The sequence below is a fragment of the Myotis davidii genome, unplaced genomic scaffold, assembly GCF_000327345.1.
Source record: "Myotis davidii unplaced genomic scaffold, ASM32734v1 scaffold17, whole genome shotgun sequence".
Taxonomy (NCBI): Eukaryota; Metazoa; Chordata; class Mammalia; order Chiroptera; family Vespertilionidae; genus Myotis; species Myotis davidii.
The window spans coordinates 4,459,287-4,464,745 of NW_006288624.1; positions in this window are offsets into that span (position 1 = coordinate 4,459,287).

The following is a 5,459-nucleotide window of genomic DNA, read 5'->3' on the forward strand; positions in this document are numbered from 1 at the left end:
GGGGGCGGTGCCCCAACCCCCCAATTGGCCCTACCCTGAGCATGACTGAGGGTGGCATCGCAACCTCCCAATCTGCCCTGTTCTGTGCATGACAGGGGGAGGCACCCCAACTCTCCAATCGCCCTTGCTCTGAGCCCAACCAGGGGCTGCGGGGCAGGCACTTAGGATTGGGCCTGCCCTCTGCCACCTGGAAGTGGGCCTAAGCCAGCAGGTCGTTATCTCCCGAGGGGTCCCAGACTGTGAGAGGGCACAAGTGGGGCTGAGGGACAACCCCACCCCCACCCCGCCCCGCCAGTGCACAAATTTTTGTGCACCAGGCCTCTAGTATTTGTATAACAAGATGACAAGAAACAAGATAAAAGAAAGGGATAACAATGGCTGCCTCTAGGAGAACAGGGGAACAGGTTAGATGGCTTTTCACTGAAAGTACCCTTTTGCATCTTGTGAATTCATAACCTATGGCTTATTAAATATTAAAATTTATAACAAAAATAACCAGGTAACTCTGAAACAACCTGTTCATTTTGGTAACTTAATCAAAGCTATTTCTCAAACTCGTGTTGAGACGTAAGCAAAGCCATCATCATGACCTACTTTATCACTGCAATTGACACCAAAAGGATCACGGGCCAACCCAATACCTGCTTTTTTAGGGACATTCAATCCCAGATAGAATAGAAATATGTAGTAGAGTGTAGGGAGCGGCTATAGGGTCAAGCCTCGGAAAGATCTGTGGCAGAGCCACATACAAATCCCCGCTGGGAGGGCAGAGCCCTCCTAGTACAATTAAGCTTGACCTTATAGTTCTCCCTTGTTCCTAGGTAGCTAATGGGCTGTGGGAAGTACAGCAAGTGCTGCCAAAACAAAGCTTGAGTAAAGACCACTCCCCTTGCCAAACCGGTTTGGCTCAGTGGATAGAGGGTCGGCCTGCGGACTGAAAGGTGGCCTGCGGACTGAAAGGTCGGTTCAATTCCGGTCAAGGGCACGTGCCTCCGTTGCGGGCACATCCCCAGTAGGAGGTGTGCAGGAGGCGGCTGGTCGATGTTTCTCTCTCATAGATGTTTCTAACTCTCTATCCCTCTCCTTTCCTCTCTGTAAAAAATCAATAAAATATATTAAAAAAAAAAGACCACTCCCCTTATTTCGTGATCTGACTATAAAATATTAAAGCTTTGGCTTACAGGCTGTATCACTCATCCGGACACAGTGATCCTACCTAACACCAAATGTATTCTCTTCTTGTCTTCTTTAATCCTTCACCGCTCCTCCGCAGGTTCACCCTGGCTGTGCTGGACCTGGGGGTTCAGTAGAGAGGACAATGAAAACACCAGAAGAACCAGTGCAGGAATGGACCTGAAATTCACCGATGAACTCACTTAGGGCTTGCAAAGAATTGAGAAGCACTCTCCCTGCTACATGAATCACAGGTCAGGAGGTACCGCCATCCTCGGAGGGGAGGGCATGTTGTGAAGCTGGAAAGCTGCTCCATGACTTGACCTTTGGTTTGAATTCAAATGGGGTCATAATGCACTGGCCACCTGGTCATCCCTGTCCTCCTTACTCTAGAAAGTAACCTCTTACAAATTAGAGCAGGAGGAAGAGCTATAAGCCTCTCCTTTCTCCCTCCCCTTCCCTCTTTTTAAAATAACAGATTTCTGTGAATCCCTGGGGCTTACATTGTATGTATAGTAGACTTTCCAAAAAGGTTTGGAATGTGAAGAGTTTAGCAACATGAATAACAATACTAAACTTTAAACAACCCTGTTGTTAAAGTCCTTTAGTGACCTAGTCACTGAACATTTTTCACCAGTCACTTTTATCTATGAGCTCTAGTTCCCCACATTTTTCTTCTCTCTCTCTCTCTCTCTCTCTCTTCCCCCTCTCTCCCTCCCTCCCCCCTTCTCTCGTTTTAGCTTTGATGAGGTCTAATTAACAAATAAAATTGTAAGATATTTAAAGCTTACAACATGACGATTTATTAACTCTTTTTTAAAAAATCTTTATTGTTGAAAGTATGACATATGTCCCCTTTCCCCCCGCATTGATCCCTTTTAGCACCCCCCCCCACCTCACCCCCACCCCAGCATTCAAACCATTGTCTGGGTCCAAGGGTTATGCATATATGAGTACAAGTTCTTTGGTTGATCTCTTCCCATCCACGCACCCATCCCCACCTTCCCTCTAAGATTCAACAGTCTGTTCCATGTTAACTCTTTTCTTAAGTCTTCTATCCTTTTTGATTGTTCACCTAACCACCACCACCCCTGCCCTGCCAAATTCCTTTGTTTTCTCATATGAGGCAATTTAACTATGTCTAAATTTAGCTATGTCTAATTATTCAACTGTCTCCCCTTACCCTTCCTTCCTGAAGGTGCTATAAGCATATTTTCCCAAACCAAGATGTTTTCACCTCTAAAAGGAACTGTTTTCCAGCTTTTAAATGACTTTTCACTCAACTTCTTACGTAGCATAAATAGTAACAAAATTTGTACCACTTTGTCCTCCCTCCCCCCTTCTCTCGTTTTAGCTTTGATGAGGTCTAATTAACAAATAAAATTGTAAGATATTTAAAGCTTACAACATGACGATTTATTAACTCTTTTTTAAAAAATCTTTATTGTTGAAAGTATGACATATGTCCCCTTTATGTCCCCTTCCCCCGCATTGATCCCTTTTAGCACCCCCCCCCACCTCACCCCCACCCCAGCATTCAAACCATTGTCTGGGTCCAAGGGTTATGCATATATGAGTACAAGTTCTTTGGTTGATCTCTTCCCATCCACGCACCCATCCCCACCTTCCCTCTAAGATTCAACAGTCTGTTCCATGTTAACTCTTTTCTTAAGTCTTCTATCCTTTTTGATTGTTCACCTAACCACCACCACCCCTGCCCTGCCAAATTCCTTTGTTTTCTCATATGAGGCAATTTAACTATGTCTAAATTTAGCTATGTCTAATTATTCAACTGTCTCCCCTTACCCTTCCTTCCTGAAGGTGCTATAAGCATATTTTCCCAAACCAAGATGTTTTCACCTCTAAAAGGAACTGTTTTCCAGCTTTTAAATGACTTTTCACTCAACTTCTTACGTAGCATAAATAGTAACAAAATTTGTACCACTTTGTAACCACGATGCATAGCAAGAAGCAGGAGAGCATGAGAGCTAAGCCTACAGATGTGGGGGCAGACTTCCTGGGTTCAAAATCTTGACTTGACTTTACTCAGCAATGAAATTATAAATAACCCAATTAAAAATGGGCAAAGGATCAGAATAGACATATATCCAGGGAAATGCTTCCAATAATAAATTGGCTTATAAGTACACAAAAAAAGACTCTCAAGCATTATTAGTCATCAAGGAAATGTAAATCACACCCACCAGGATGACTAAAATCAATAGGCAGACAGAAACAAGTGCTGACTAGGAGGTGGAGAAATTGAAACCCTATACAGTGCTGGTAGGAATGTAAAAGAGTATAGCATCTTTGGAAAACAGTCTGATAGTTCCTCAAACAATTAAACACAGTGTTAACATAAGACCTAACAATTCCATTCCTAGATATAGCTTCAAAATAACTGAAAACATATGTCTACACAGAGACTTGTACACGCATGTTTATAGTGGCGTCATTACCTTTACAGATGTGCCAGCAAATCCCTAGACCCTCAGGCCCTTGACCTCCTCAACTCCAGGAACTTTCTCCTCTACTCATCCCTGCCCTTCAGTCTGCCAGTACCTGGAACCATCCACCTCTGAAGTCCTCCATTCAGACCTGCTACTGCCCTGCTCACCTAGCTCTCGTGTGGCATGAATTCCAACAAAGCAGCTCTTTAACCCCAGGAGGACCTACGGACAACTATAAGTCCCTACTGTCATCAATTACTTGAATTATCCAACCGAGATTTCATCATTTCAGTCATTCTCTTACCAGTATCCTCAGCCTCCTGGCCCTTTTGCCTTTCCGCCCCAGAGGCTGATAAACCCGTCTGTCTTTTCTGTGCAGCTGGCTGAAGACAACTGCTAAAGAAAAATTGCATCCCTTGCATGTTGATGCCATTATAAACACAGGGTGGGGCAAAAGTAGGTTTACAGCTGTTAGTATGTGAAACACAGAGTTTATTCTTGTATTGTTATTTATTAATTACTGTATTATTTTCCATATGAACAACTGTAAAGCTACTTTTGTCCCACCCTGTACATAGCCACCAACATCACCTAGGGCCTCCAATAAAACTGTCAATCTGTTTTTATTTCCTTAATCTTCACAATAATTATTTCAAACATTTGCTACCCTTCTTAAACTTCTTGCCTACCCCCCTCAATTTCAGCAAGTTTTCTGGTGCACATATGCACACGTGGGCACACACACACACACACCATCAGAATGACAATTCTTTATTATCCTGGTAACAAGTTTGTAAGTCTTTGGAATTTATGCTCATCGTATCTTCCTTTCCTCCTAAGATTAATTTCTCTCTAGCCCATCCTCTTCTCAGGGCCTGACTCAATTAATTATCTCCTAACTCCCCTTTATCTTAAATGTTTTTCTCTTTAAAAATGCTCCTACCATCCCACCTAGAGCTCCTGATACTAACTTCTCTCTTTCTGGCTTGAAGGAGTTGGCTACACTTTCTTTTTACTCACTCCTCAGCCTATTCCAATCAGGCTTCCACCCATCATTTATCTGAAGCTGTTCTCCACAATGTCACTCATGTGACTTATATGATGCTAAATCTAGCGGACAAGTTTCAGTCCTTATGTTTCTTAACTTCTCAGTAGTATGGTACTTGATCAGTTCCTACTTCTCTGATTTTAACAGCTTTATTGAGGTATAACTGACATGTAATATTGTGCACATGTTAAAAGTACACAATTTGATGGGTGTTGTCATTTGTATACAGTCTTGAAACTATCACCCCAGTCAAGACAATGAACATATCCATCACCCCCAAAAGTTTCTTCATTTCCTTTGGTAAAACCCTCCCATCCCTCTTCACTTCCTTCAATCCCTGGGAAACCAGTGGTGTACTTTTTATCACCAAATTCTACAATCTGCAATGTGAATTTTCTAGAATTATATATAAACTAGATGCCTGGTGCACAAATTCGTGCATCAGTGGGGTCGCTTGGCCTGGCCTGCGGGATCAGGCCAAAACCGGCTCTCCAATATCCCCTGAGGGGTCCTGGATTGCAAGAGGGCACAGGCCAGGCCAAGGGACCCCACTAGTGCACTCGGGGCGGGGAGGGACACAGGAGGTTGGCCAGCTGGGGAGGGACTGCGGGAGGGCTCCAGGGCATGTCCAGCCTGTCTCACTCAGTCCTCATCGGCCTGACCCCAGTGCATCTAGAAGGGTTCAGGAATCTGGAGAAGGGGCTGCTGTAAATTATTAAAGAGTCTAGAGATGAAACATAATTCTGGAAGGCATTTTGGGGAGCCAGAGAAGACTTAGCTAAAGGAAA